Source organism: Castor canadensis, chromosome 14 (genome assembly GCF_047511655.1).
Source record: "Castor canadensis chromosome 14, mCasCan1.hap1v2, whole genome shotgun sequence".
In the NCBI taxonomy this organism is placed as follows: domain Eukaryota; kingdom Metazoa; phylum Chordata; class Mammalia; order Rodentia; family Castoridae; genus Castor; species Castor canadensis.
The window spans coordinates 83,147,499-83,163,406 of NC_133399.1; positions in this window are offsets into that span (position 1 = coordinate 83,147,499).

Genomic DNA, 15,908 nt, shown 5'->3' on the forward strand with positions numbered 1-15,908 from the left:
ACTCTTTGGGGTACAGTTTATGATCAGAACTATGTGTCTCAGTCAGCCAACATTTAAGGATTTTAAGATGTAAAAGTCAATTGCATATTTTAGAGAAGAATTTAATTCATAAGTAGGAAAACTAATTCTAAAATTAAAAAAAAAAACCTAAGTTTAAAAAGACAGACTTTTAAAACTTCGGGAAAATACTTCAATATTGCCCGAATTTATTTATCTACTACAATGTGAGTAATTTCTATAGGCATAAAAAAAGACTTTTTTAAAAGAATCAAATATATAATAGAATAATGTCTCACATACTGCATAGAATATCTTTATGCTTTTAAGAAAACATTTAGTACTTCTTTTGCTCTATATATTTATCATCCATGGATCCCAAATATATTTTTATTGAGCTGAACTCATTGTACATCATTTGTGTGTGTGTATATGTGTATGGTCTATACAGTAAATACATCTCCAACAATGAAAAACAGACCAAGAAAACTTTATGTTCAACAAATAAAAAACAAAAACCAAAACAAAAGTAACCCATTGGCTTTGTATACACAAACTCAAAAAGAAGTCCATGAATTCATACTTTTGTCTATAGTGCATATCTCATCTCAAGAATAGTCAGAGAACGTCTAGGGAAAATAAATTTTGGTGCACTTTAAAATAATAATGATACATGAACATTAATAGTTATGTACTTAAAATTGAAAACTATGTGACTTAAGTAAAAAGACTGAACAAAATTATGAGATTTTGCTCATTTTGAAAGCTTTATTGGTAATTTTTATCACAAATAAAATATAAATTCCTCTAAACTTCCATGATTTCTAGCAAACATAGAATAGGCTTAAAATAATTTTTTATGCAAATGACCCAGACATAATGAGGTTTACTTCCTCCCCCCATCATTTCATCGTTCTATGCCTTTAAGGGTTCCCTGTCTTTCTTCCAGCAAACCTCTGCCCTGTAATGCCTTTGTTCTTGCAGAAACCTGTCAGGCCTGTCAGTTTTCCTTTATAGTAAATTGTCCCTCCTCTTATACATTCAGATATTGATGTGTAGCATGCAGGGGGACAGGTATTGATAATAGGTGAAGGCATACCACAGTTTTCTCTGGAAGGAGAGAGGTTTTATGCAAGCTGGGAAGTTATTTTGGCCTCTAGATGGGACAACCTTAAAATGTAATAGAGTGAGAAGGCAAAAGCACATCAGAGGCTTCATGCCAGAGACTGGGGTCTGGACTACAGATAACACCAAACAATAGTAAGGCTTCTAGCTATGAGGAGATAACAGGAGGCCAACTGTACCCTTTTGCCTATGTTCCAATCCTGGGGAGCAGCCAAAGCAAATCCAACTGTGAACAGTATTGCAGCAATGCTAACCAGAAGGATGAGGTAAGGTTCACAGAAAGGGGAATACATTTATGTCCTGGCGGGCAAATCCTTAGGCTTTCACCATGCATTGGCCAACCAGCTTCTGGGAGGTGGCTGGAGCAGGGGTGGGGCTCTTTCCAGCGATGGTATGCTCTGGAATGATTGGATTGCAGATAGGGTCTGCAGGGGCTGCTGCCTTCTTTATCTGGAAGTGATGAATCCAGGGAGTGATACCTGTAACTTTCACAGCCGTGAGAGTTGCTAATATTACTAGATGGGGACCTGTCCAACTGGGTTGGAGTGGTTCTTTTTTTCCAATCTTTTACCCATATCATATCCCCAGGTTGGTGGGGATGAGCCCAGTTACCCATGGGGATTGGGGTCCTTTCTAAAACCATAGGGTTTTTCCTAAGGCCTGGAGATGTAGGGACATGTCTAAATTTCCAATTTGCCTGAGGTCCCCTCTAAGCCTATTTATTATCTGAGGGGATCTGTCATAGAGAATCTCAAAGGGTGAGTAGCTGGAGGGTCTAGGGGTACAGCACGCCCTGAGCAGGGCTACTGTTAACATGTCTATTCAGGGGGATTGTGTTTCTGGGCAGTTTGGCTAATGTAGTCTTGAGGGTCTAATTCATGCACTCTACTTTTCCTGAACTCTGAGACCTGTATGCTGTGTGGAGCTTCCACTTATTTTTAAAACTTTAGCCAAGTCCTGGACTATCTCCACCTCAAAGGCTGGTCCATTGTTTGATCCAATAGAAAGGGGAAGCCCATATCTGAGGATAATTTCTCTTAAGAGGGCCTTTATTACCTCTCTTGCCTTTTCTGTGTGTGGGGGTAAGCCTCAACACACCTTGAGTAAGTGCAGACAAGGATGAGGAGGTACGGTGTCCTTGGCAGGGTTTGATCTCTGTGAAGTTCACTTCCAGGTCCTCAAAGGCATGGTGACCATTGCTTGAATCCCAGGACTTGGTTTAGGTCCTTGACTTGCATTGTTTTGTGTGCATGAAATGTACCTAGCACTTATTTGAGCACACAGGGTGGAGAGCTTGGGAATGAAATATTATTTGTCCAGCAGTTTTTCCAGGGCCATTTTCCCCAAGTGCATTACCTCATGTTGTTGTTTTACCAGAGAGGATGCTAAAGCACTGGGAACAAAGAGTCTCTGGTCAGGCGAATTCCACCACCCACCCTTTTCTTTTATTCCTGTTTAATCTTTTGCCCATTGTTCTTCCTCCTTGGTGTAATTCGGGCTGGGCGGTGGCTCTGGAGCCAGAACAAGTTTGGTGGTTTGCTCTGGCACTCCAGGGGAACTTAGCTTTTCTGCTGTTCTCTTTGCCACCTGGTCATCCGGGTGGTTTCCTCTGCTGACATAGTCTGTGCCCTTTTGGTGGCCTCTGCAGTGGATAACAGCCACCTGAGATGGCTCCCAGGCTCCTTCCAGCAGTTGGAGGATATCTTTGTTTTTAATCTCTTTTCCCCCTGCTGTCATCAGTCCTCTTTCCTTATATATTGCTCCATGCATGTGCAGAGTGGCAAAAGCATACTTTGAATAAGTGTAGCTGTTCACCTGTTTTCCCTTTGCATATCACAGCACTTGGACAAGCACCCCTAGTTCAACTCATTCTTCACACCATCCTTGCTGTAGGGCTTCAGCCTGTATGATATTATTAGCAGTATTGACTGCAAACAAAGCCTTTTGCTATTCTCACTGGACAAAGCTACTTCCATCCATAAAGAGTTTGATCTTTGGATCTGAGAGATACCCATCTGTTAGGTCCAGCCTGCTGAAGTACACTTCATCCATTAGCTCTTTGCAGTCATGATCTGGAGGCCCTTCCTCTGCTGGCAGGAAAGTGGCCAGATTTAAAGGTTGTACAGTTTTGAGTCTGACTCGAGGATTCTCACATAATAGTCCTTGGTAATGGGCCATTCTGGAACTGGTTAGCCATTTATGACCGTGCCCATTCATTAGGGCCATGACCACGTGGGGAACATTAACATTAATGTCCTGTCCCAGGGTGAGATTGTCAGCTTCCCTGATTAGGGTTACTGTGGCAGCCAAGGCCCAAAGACATGGAGACAGTCTTGAGGTCACTGGGTCCAGGTGCTTCAACAGGTAAGCCACTGGCCATTGCCATGGACCCATTGTTTGGGTGAGAACCCTAGAGTTGTGTGATTTTTCTCACAAAGAGATTGAACGGTGGCATTGTGTCTGGTAGCCCTAGTGCAGGGGCACTGGTTAACAGTATCTTTATCTCCTGGGAAGCACTTTCCTGGTCTGGTCCCCAGTTTAGAGAGTCCTTTCCAGAATCTGCTGTGGCTTCATAAAGAGGTCTGGCCAGGCTTGAATACCTGGGTCTCCAAATGTGACAGAATCTTGCCACTCCCAAGAATCCTAGGACCTCCCTTTTGGTCTTTGGCTGTGGGATAGAGTAGATGGCCTGTTTCCTCTGCAGACCTAGGGTGCATCACCTTTCTGAAATAATAAACCTGAGGTATTGGACCTCTTGCTGGCAAACTTGGTTCTTTTTGCAGGAAACTTTGTAGCCTGCCTCAGAGAGTTGGGCTAGTGGTGCCTTCGTCCCCTCCCAGAATTTCCCTCGACTGTGACTTGCCAGGAGCAAATCATCCAAGTATTGGAGCAAGGTAAAGCTTGGGTTTTCTTCTGGGAAAGTCAATAAATCTGCTGCTGGGGCTTCCCTGAACAAAGTGGGTGAGTTTTTGAATCTTTGAGGCAACCTGGTCCAGGTCATTTGTGTCTTTCTTTCAGTATAGAGGTCTTTCCATTCAAAGGCGAATAGAGGCTGGCTAACTGGGGCCAGGTGGAGGCAGAATAAAGTGTCCTAAAGGACTTGTTTGGTCCTTTAGGTCCAGACAAGTGATCCAGCTTGCTTGCAGTGATAGAAAGCTCAGGAGAGTGTAGGGGTTAGGAACTACCAAGTGCAGCATGATAACGGCATTGTTGACTGCCTGTAGGTCCTGAACAGACTGGTAGTCACTTCCTCCTGCCTTCTTGATGGGTAACAGTGGGTGTTCCATGGTGAATGGCATTGGAGCACTATCCCTGTATCCTTCAGCTGCAGTAGGTGGGCCTGAATTCCCAGGCATGCTTCCTGTGGTACTGGATATTGCCCCTGTCTAACACGGAGAGCCCCAGGTTTGAGATCTATCTTTATGGGCTCATGGTTGCAAGCCACATCAGGGGGCCCTATTTTCATTCTAGACATCAGGAAACTCCTCTAGCAGGCAGGTGGGCTTCCTCGGGTTCTCCTCTTCCTGGCAGTGAAGCTGCATCACCTTCTGTAGGCATAGTCACTTCCATGATAAGGGCATTTGGTTCTCTCACCATAGGGCTTGTGGGCCCTCCCTGGGTGAAGGTGATTTGGGATCCAAGATATGTTAATAAACCCATTCCCAGCATGAGAATTGGGCTTTCTGGTAGGTACAGGAATTCATAAGTCACCATTGGCCCTCCTAGCTGGTATGCCCAGGGTGGACAGAACTGCTGGGCAGTTTGGTTGCCAGTGACTCCAACTATTGTGGCTCTGCACTCAACTGAGTGGGGTCATAGGTTTAGTGACCACAGAATACTCAGCGCTGGTGTCCACCATGAAGATCACTGATTGGCCCCCCCACTTTCATTTTGACTGTGGGCTGTTGGGGGCCTAGTAGTAAGGAGCCTGGTTTCCTTAGTCTGACTCAATTCCTGCTAGGCCTATGAGGTCCTGGGCCTCTGGTTCAGGTTGCCATCTGTCTTCTTTCTAGGAGCAGTCTTGTTAGACTCTGATGTTGGTTCCTTGTGGCAGAAGCATTCATTCTTCCAGTGACCTGTCTCTTTGCAATAGGCACATTGGTCTCATTGTAGTGGTGCTCTTCCATTGGGTCTCGCCTTCCATGGCAGAGCTGACTGCTTGGTTGGGTTCAGCTTCCCCAGTGCTACAGCCAATAAGGACACTTAGCTTTCATTTTTTTGTCAGCCTCCCAGGTAGGCCAATCATCGGGGGCCACCTCTCTTTTCCATGCTTCTGTGTCTAGGGTTCCTGCTGGTGCCTACCCTTGGAGCCAGCAGTGGACCTCCATCAGGATTCACCATCACTCTTTTGTGTTGAAAAATGTCAGGATGATCTGTCAGCAGTCATTCCAAGTAGGTTGATGCATCTGAAATATGGATTTTAGGAGGTCAGTCATGGCCTAGGGCTTCTCTGAATAAAGTGGTGTGAGTTTCCTCCAATTTGAGGTCAGTTGTACTGAAAGGCTGGTCATAGAGGATAGAGCACCTGGGCTGCACTGTGCCATCAGCACCAGTTTGCTGGGGCCCTTGTGTCTCATGTAGCAGCATTTGGAGGGCCCTGGCCTGAGGCATTGGTGCCTACAATAAGTGAAAGAGGTGGGTCAGGGGCTGTATACTCAGACTCCAGGCCAGGGTTGGGATGCTGCTGACAGGGCTGAAGGGGACTCACTGAAGGTAGTGGACTGTCTGGGAGAGGTGACACTGGCTGCTCTGATGGTGGGGGTGCACTGGGAATGTATGGCGGGGCACAGGTGATTCATCTTTTGGGTCCCCTTTCAGAACAGGCTTGATTGTCTTCCTGTCTTTGGGCTTCATTACCTGGACCATGAAAACATTGCTCTTCCCCTTCTTGTTGGTACAGAATCATACCCAAGGGAGCATGGTCTGAGCCACCTGAAGTCAGGAGTAGACATAGGGGAACCAATCTGGGAATTTGGGGGTTCCTTTTACAACCTGATAAATAGCCCTGACAGTGGCAATTCTAGGGTATCTTTAGGGGGCATTTTGATCCCAAAAGTTGGCCACTCCAACTCACACAGTGTGCGCAGATTACCAGGAGACATTTTGATCCCATAGTCTCCTGTGAATCCATTCTTAAAATATTTAATCATACAGTCTAGGACTTTATGCTGTGGGCTTTGAAGATCTTCTGCCCATGGCAGTTAGAGGTGTTCTCTAAACCAACCCTATGTATTTCCCCCTGCATCAGGGGCACAAAGATAAACAAGGGTGGATCCCCCTTCAAGAGAAGAGACCAAACAGATGTCGGCCTGGCTGCCTCCCTAAGGAACTTAGGTGCCTTTTAGCATCAGTGGCAGGGTCAGCCTTGTGACTGTGGATCAGGTTGCCCTGATGCCACCCTAAGCTGTATGATAATCACTACAAACTCACAGGAAAGACCCACTCAGACTCCATAGCATTTTAGCTGTGGAGACACAAACTCAAGCCTGAAGCGAGGACAAATCAGGCCATTCATTCACACACACATTCACACCAGAAGTTATTACAGTTCCCCCCACCCCCTGCCACCTTTTGGGGAAGTCCCTGATCTGTAGAATTCCTCTTGGAGATCCCTGAGAGTTGATCAGACTCCCCTTCTGCCCTGACTGAGGGCTGACTTTTCTCAGGGGGCTTACTGAGTCCAGATGAAATTGCCAGGAGAGTTGGTCCATTTCTCTTTGGAGTCCAGTCAGGGTAAGACTACTGGAAGGGTGGGAACTCCAGGGTGAAGGAAGACCTGGAATCCCATCGGGTAGCATGCCGCCTTGCTTGGTCCCAAGTCCCTCCCTACTCTGGGGCAGCCCAACCTCTGGCCAGGGGCTCAAGGGCCAGATGGTTAGAATCTTCCTGGGCCCTCCAGAAATGTGGAAATACTGTCCAAAGAGAAACCAAGCGATGCTCAGAGAAGTAGAACTCAAACTTTATTTTACCCAGTGGGTCCAGTGGTCTGTCCCAGTTGAGCTCATACTCAAAATTCTGGGCCTCGAGCAGTGAAATTACAGGATTCTTATAAAGAAGTATAAGGGATTAGGTTATGGATGAACATGCTAGTTGCTAATAGGTGGGTTCATATTGAGGTTTAGGGATCAGGGTTTGTTTAGGCTGGAGCAGTTGAAGACCTGTGTTGAGATGTCTGTTTACAGAAAGAGACAAAGCAAGGCAGGAATGGACAGCAGGGCATCTCTAGTGGAAAGTGTGTTTTCAGAAGGAGACAAAAAAAGGCAGGAATGGGCAATTATCTCTGCAGGGAGCCTTTTATCTTGGCCCTGAACCCATTTAAAGGCATAACTAGCAACTTCTTATGTCCTTATACCTGCTGTTAGGGTGATTTTCCTGTTCAGTATCAGGTAGTTAGGCTACTGAACTTTCAGGGTTTTTTTGTTTTGTTTTGTTTTGCTGGTACTGGGGTTTGAACTCAGGACATTGCATTTGCTAGGTAGGTACTCTACCACTTGAGGCATACTCCCACACTTCTTTTGCTTTAGTTATTTTTCATTTCAGATCTTTGTTTATGCCTGTGTTGGCATGAATCACAATCCTTCTGTTTATACTTCCCACCTTGCCCAGATCTCAAAAGATAGGCATGCACCACCACCCCTTGCCTTTATTGGTTGAGATGGGATCTTGCAAAGTTTTTTGCTGTCCTGGAAACTGTATCCTCCTGATTTCCACCTACCATTTTTTGTTTGTTTTTTTTTTTGTTTGTTTAATGGAAGTGTAAAGTCACCGAGGTCTTGATGCTTTGTAAAGCCTTTTATTTAGAGCAATATATTAGTCTTGCTTAACTGAACAGTGGTTATATCTAACTTATTTCTAGAATTAATTACTTCTTTGTTTCTTCCATATTTCTGTGGTTGGACCACACAAATTGTCCTGATCTGACCTTATATTATCTTCTGCCCTTTCTTCTGGCAATTTATCATCTGGAAAATCATATTTTCCATTTGTTTAGAAAGCTCATTCTGGCCTGGTCTGACATATGATGCTTCTATTAATCCTTCAAAACTCAGACTCAACCTCACTGTTATCATTAGGTTTGTCATCTGAAACAGTCTCATAGCTAATCAATCATTTCTCATAGGAGAAACTGATGTTCTTTCTTGTGCATATACTTATGGCGTAGTGGTATAGTTAGATAGATGGATCGATACACATCTATATATATTATATGTATACATGTACATATATGCATACAGAAAATCTGTCTTCTCAAATATCATGAGAGTCTTGATAAAAAGATTCTGCATTTGTCATTTGTCTGTTTTCATTCCTAACCTAGTACCTCAAACAAATCAGGAATCCAATTATCTTATTTTTGATTGATTTGAATCAAGTCAAATATTTGATCCTAAAACAATATGAAAGGAAGTTTAATGTTCTGTTATGTTTTCTGGTATAAAACTTTCAATTTCCTCTCAATTTCTAATGTTCCATTAAAAAACTGAAGAAGCATCCTGGGATTGTAGCACATGCCCATTTATTGTCAGTGCATCAGAACAGCTTTTAACTCATTGAAATCATCTGAATGCCTCTCTCATTTTCAAAGACATCAAGGGAAGAGGATAATCGGCCTCAGTAGATCAACTCTTTATGAATCTAATGATCTTCAAGTCAGGAGGTTTCTATTTTATGGTTGAATAAATGTCCTTCTATTGTAATGTGTATAGGTGATGGGAAGCATTTTTAAAGCAATCAGTAACACATTGAGTATCGACTTTACAAAAAGAATTATTCAAACTGAAATGAGCTAAAACTTTTTTGGCTAGTAGTTTACTTAATATGGAAATAAATAAAAAGTGAAAATGATGATTTGTAAGGATATCTATGGGGACTATTAACATAAAACTAAGCATCTTCATAAGAAGTTAGAGCTTTTCATGGAACTGCATTGTGCTCAGTCATTGGAAGTGGAGGGAAGAAATCAAGGGGCTTATGGGAAAGAACAAGAATCGGTAGCCATAAGTGGCTGGATCCATGAAAACATGGTAGTAGTGAGCTGGGTGGCAGACATGTTTGTTGCAGCAAGTTTGCTTTAAGGATATGCATTAAAAATCAGACCTGGAATAAAAATATAAAGCAGTGAATTCTACCAAGTTGGAAGATAAATCATCTTTTATAGATAAGACATGTGACAGTGTCATGCTACTTCCCCTTCATACAACTATTTTGATAGAATTATAGCCTATATTCATAGGGTAAGAGAAGGTATGTTAACAATTACATACTCAAATTTAATATTAACAGCAGAATCACATGGTTGCAACTCCCATATTCTATATAGGCAATTTGAATCTTAGGTGCAAAATTTATCTAAGGCTACAGAGATAATAAGAGTTTCACACAAAATTCATAGACAACCTGATTCCTGAAACTAGAGACTTAGGCCAATTTTTATATTACAATTTCAGTTTAGTTATTAATTAATTTCTTTATTTATTCAGGAAGATTTCACTAGATTACTATATGTATAAGATACTAAAAAAAGAAAAAAAGAGGCTGCTTTGTGAATAGCTTAGGGCTATTAGTCATTTAAATAAAATATAACACCTGAAAATGCCAGTTTTTAAAGCAAGACTGAATATCAAAACTGTAAGGGAATTTGGGAGAGGGTGACTCCTGGGATAGCAAGACAGAATAAGAAGTTTTCTGTTTATCAAGACATGTGTGGAAAATTCAATGCACAATACAATATTTAGGTGCATTTTTTGTCAGTTTAAACTTTGATTATTACATATTTGTTAATCTTGCTGCAAAATCAAACTTTCATGTAAGGAGCTCTTATACAATAGCATAAGTTGTTTCAAAACTTCTGCCAGTTATTGAATTCTCTCACTTAGTTATAAAGCTTACAGTATGTACCCCATTTTACAGAGGGGGAACTGAAGTTTTGAGAGTTTCGCTGACAATAGCTAGTAAATAGCAAAGCAAGAATTTGTTCTCAGTTCTTGCAGTACTAAGTTTATTATTCTTTCAACTGAACCACAGCTTCTCAAACTTTTCCTCTGAAGTGCTCCTTAAAGCAGAGGACAATGTATGTGCATATCCCTGGGAAGTCCAGGCAGAGAGCCTGAAGCAGCCCTGAAAACATAAAGTTCCTTTGAAATTTTCTGTTTTATATAAAACATGAAAATGAATGATTCTGCTGTTTTTATATGCACACACAAAGGAAAAACCTTTTAAAAGTACACATAATGAAAACTTTTTCACCTTTAGTGAAATTCGCTTCCAAGGAATTAACACTATATTCCTCCTTGTGACATTTAATACCTTCTGACAGGTCATCAATATATGGTATCCATACATTGGATTGAAAAATTCCATGACAAAAATTTTTTTAAAGTCTTACTATAATATTATCGATTCTATTTTATATTGAAGTTGTTTGGACATTCTATCTTCTTCCACTACATGTAATTGAGAAGGTAAGGCTGATATTGTGGTTGGACTTGGTGCTGGAGCTCACTACCAGTCTATTTTCTTTTCCTTCTTCTTTTAGTGTTGATGTTACTGGGGTTTAAACTTGGAGCATTATGCTGCTAGACAGGCACTGCACGATTTGAACCAAGCCTCCAGCCCGTTTTGCTCTGATTATTTTGGAGATAGGATATTGCTTTTTTTTTTGCTTACTAGCCTATACTGCAGTACTCCCAGTTTAAGCTTCTTGCCATTACTGGGATAACAGGAACCACAAGGCTCAGCATTTTTCTCTTGAGGTAGGAGCTGGTCAACTGTTTTGCCAGGGAACCATGATCCTTTCCATCTCAGCCATCTACCTAACCTGGGATGACAGGAATGCACCAGCATGTCCAGCTATTGATTGAGATGTGATTTCATGAACTTTTTTTTTTTTTTAGCCTAGACTGGTTTTGAACACCAATCTTCCTCTTTTCAGCCTCCCAAGAATCTAGGGTTACAGGTGTGAGCTACCAGTGCCTGGACATTTTCTTAAAAATATAAAAAGAACATGTTATTAGTTTCTCTCCAACCTAAATCACAAATGGATCTCATTGAATGCAGTTTGAGTGCATTTTCAATATTAAGTCCCTGTGATGTTAAAGTCTTTGCTGTAATAAATACCTTGTGCTAACTATTTAGTTAGCTGAGGATGGAATGCACTAATCCTTTTGTTAAATAATGTTTTAATAACCAGAGGAAAGGGAAACAAGCAAAAATATATACGCACATTGGGGTCACAAATATTAATAAAGAAATTCTGGAATGATAAATAATATAACAGCATAAGAAGTGATTTGCATTATCAAAGGCAGCCTTATTTGAGAGTAATGAGGCAAATGTCTGGACAAGTAATCCATGAATGTTGTAGAAACAAAGTAGAAAAGAATGGAAAGAGTATTCTTCTGGAAGCAGGGTAGGCAGGACAATGCTTGGGAAGCAAGTGCAACCAAGAACTCACAGAGCCTCTTCCATGCGATCCTTGTGAGTTTCCTCCATCAGGTGATTCCATTGTTTCAGTGCGCGGAATTTTTAAAGATGATTTTCCAGTCTTACTTTAAAGCAGGGAGGAAATAATTTTTAATGTGATGCTTTGCTACCCCTCTTTGGTTCCAGGGAAAGACAAAATTATTTGAACCCAATTGAAAATGGTTACGATGGGAACACAGAGCTGGGAGGGATGTAAAAATTCATGTAACACATAAAACCGAGGGAGTGAAAGGTCAACTAATCTGTCCAATAAGGCCTTGAAGCATAATGCAAAATACAGTGTTAGAATCCAGTTTTCTTGCTTCTTTTGAAGGAAGTTCTACAGAGAAAATATTAAACCTGCTACAGCATTTTAATTTGATATCAGATTGCAAAGAATCACCTGTTTTCTAGGTTTTGAAATTTTGGTTTTATCATTTTTTGTTAGTATTCAGAGTAATTTATGGTCTGTGAACACATAGAATACCAGACATGCTGTAGGAAAGAAATTTGGCAGTGTTTAGACTGACAGAATTGAAGCTGTGAATTGAAGCTGCTAAGAAACCAAAATTGATCACAGACAATAAATACCCAGGGCTCTTTAATTAACCATAATTGACATTTTCTATGATTCAATAATTTAATTTATTATGTAATGCAACATTTTCACTTGGTTAAAATCCCACTTTAACTCTTCTGAAACTGTACGCCTAACTGTACTCTTGGGCACCTACTGAATCTGACTATTAATGTGGCTTATCTTGATTTCTCTGTTGCCAGTGATTAAAATCAAACCACTAATCTAGGACTTTTACAGACTTTATTTTTTAATATATAAGGTTTGAGGATATACAATAACTTACAAAGTACAGGAATCTAAAATGAGGAAGGTAAACACATATAATCCTATCTTCAAAGGATGATAATTAAAAGAATGTAACATATTTTAATTGATTCATTTTTCTGGAGTATCTAGATTACTTTTAGTAGTTTATCATGCTCTGTATTTTGGCTAAGAACAGAATTATGCATAATTCCCTGATTAATATGTGAAAGTCCTCAAGCTGTCCTCAAACAGAAATTCTCCTGCCTCAGCCTCCTCAGTACTAGGAATACAGACGACATGCCCGACAAACCATTCCTAGCTGATTATAAGTGTAATTTTGAGTTTTATAAAAACACTTTTCTTTTCCAAACCTCCCACAAGAAAGGTTGTGTTAATATGTACTGGGACTAGCAGTATAGAAAAGTGTGTATTCTGTACCTCACGAGGCTGAGAATAATTGTTGACTAATGAGTAAATAAAATACCAGTTTGGTATACAAAAATGATTTCTTAAATAAGATTCAAAGTTCAATACTTATTTGAAAATATTCATGTATAGTATAGAACATTGTCATTTTTGATAGTGGCTTATTTGACTCTATCCTTTATAAGTTTGTTAATATGTGAAAACTCTTTAAATATCATGACATAAACTTTTACATGTGTTGAACACATTTTTCCTACTTTTCACAATTTTTCTTCTAAAGTAAATTTAGAAATGTCTTCTCTATTTTAATATGGGAGTAAATTAAAACCTGTATTTATTTACTTTGCTTTAAGATCACATGTACAGAGAATTTTATTATTCACATATTTAATTATTTCAATGTACTATTAATGTTGGTTCATTCAAGATGCTTCCTTAATTGATTGATTCATTTCTTATTATCTCCACTGTCCAATCTTATTCCTCCTACATTCATTATGCAACTACTGTAGTGTATATCAGGTGGCCTTCTACATATTCTTGTACATTTTCATTCATTTTAATCTACATGCATTGTATAGGTTGTACGTCTCAATAAATTCCTTACATTTTTCACTCAGCAGCTTCAAATCTAGCCGTGCTGCTATGATTGCATCCCACCATCACCTTGTCAAGTATTCATAAGAGTTTACCTCTTTGCTACTTTTTTCCCTTAATTGTTGTGCTGTGTGGAGATGCATTGTGTCATTTACAAAAGTCCTTACAATGTGTCAAATATATCATACATGAACTCACCCCCTCCAGTGTTATCTTTTATCCCCCCCATTCATGGAACAATTTCAATAAGTTTCATTTTTGCATTTACATACATGTGTACACATATTTTGCACCATATTCACTCTCCTTCCCCCTGCCCCTAACTTCTCCCCTCTCACTTGTATTAACGACCCCCAGGGTTGATGCATACCAAGAAAATCTCCATTTCTTCAACATGCATCCAGTGAAATATACGTCATGTTTACATCCTTCCTGGGTCTGTAAGAATGTATGAAAGTTGTATGTTGAATGTGTGTGTGTGTGTGTGTGTGTGTGTGTGTGTGTGTGTGCTCAGAAGGTGAATCTCTAGGTCACATTTTAACAAAGTACTATCTGCTCTTCAGAATAGCTGGAGACTGTTTTCATCATTCATCAGAACATTGTTCTGTTGTTCTCTTGAATAAATTCTAATGATTCATTCAGTAAAGTGATGTTATTATTGTTTTAACTTTTATTATCCCAATTGCTCCTGAATTTGAATATCGCTATTGTTTGGCTTCTTTGGTGTCTTTCTTAAATTACTTATTGATGGCTTTCCCCCATTTTGTTAGAGTCTTAAATTTTGGAAACTTTATGATAATTCTTATGCATTTATTCATTTATTAACTTATTTAACAACTACTCATTACTATTTAACTTTGTGCCGAACATTGTTGTAGGCTCTAATACTATACTAGTGACAAAAATGTCATTCAATCAATAAAATCTTGTTCTTTTAGAAGTTCTCATAGAGATTAGGATGATAAATACATCTTCTTACTAATTTCTCTTCACTAGGAAGATAATGAAGATAAATAAATAGACACAATGTTGAAAAATCATACTGCTGGTGGGTCACAAAATTTCATAATGGGAGTACTATCAGCACTGAAATTTTGAGGCACCAGTGAAATCTCCCAATGGAAAAAGGTAACTTGAAAGATGATACATATTTTTAAATGTATATTACCCAGTTGTGATACACCATCTGCTATATGGTCTGTATCTTGTACTGAACAAAATTTCTTCACTTAAAAGTATTAAATCGGTGTTTTGGATTTTGATTTGATGGGAAATGCTTCCACAGTCAAACTCACAAAAATATTTGCCATTTTGTAGTTGACAAAGACAAAATGTACTAATTGGGCTTCCTCACAAACTACCACACTCTTTTCCTCTGTGGTTTCAAAACAGGAACAAATAAGGAATCTGACAAGGTATCATCTCTTAAATTCTCATGACTTTAATCCTCTTTTAAAAAATGAAGTTGGAGAAATCTGTCTTCTGGTTGCTCTTATTCTGTTTTCTCATTCTATTATATCATCCAAAATCCCCTTAATAGTTGCAACACAAAGACTTTTTGATTTCACTAGAACATATTTATGGTAGAGATAAGTCAATTCATACATACCAGAAAGGTTTACGCACCAACTCAGTTCGTGTTCTTTCGCTTAGCTTACTCTTATTTCACTTTTAATAATTTAAAGAGCTCTTTTATACAAATATTATTATGAAGATTCTAAAGGTAATGCTGGAAGAATTTATTAGTGACTCAAGGACACTCATATTATATAGCAAACAAAACCCTACTCATTAGAGACAGTGGGTTTAGGGTACATCTATTATCCAAAACATACCACAGATGAGCTTTATTATTCTGAAACATGGAGATGAGGTCAAGGCTTACCAAAAACACAGGGATAAGTGGTAGATGTTTCAAGACTTCCTTTTGTCAGACATGCCTATAAAATTTTCTGTCTTACTAACTATCCAAAGAGTTGACAGCCTCTTAATATCTCAAAGGAGAAGTCAGATGTAGATAACACCTTTATGTCATCCTATTCTTATAATTTAGCATCTAAAAGGAGAAGAATATGGGGGATGGGGAGATCTCTATTTTGATTTTTCAGCTTTTGCTTCCAGGCTCTGTTTTAATTTTTGATTCTGGCCCTTTCAATATTTTATTTTTGATTTCCTTGTTGCTACCTCTATCTTCCCCATAATTACCACACTTAAATCTGGCTGCTTGCTTGGCTGATAGCCAAAACTGGGAGATGAAAGGTGATGAGAAAGAAATCAGGTTTATTGAAAGGCCCACACCTGGAAAAGATTGGGGAATGCTATTGTACTCCCAAGAAAGACCATTTGGATTCAGGTATAAACAAAATAGGCTTTTATAGGAAAGGAAAGGTCATGGGACAATGGGCAGGAAGGCTATGTGCTGAACAAGGAAAGACTCATGCTTACTTAGGGCATTTGTACTTTTATTTTTCTTTGC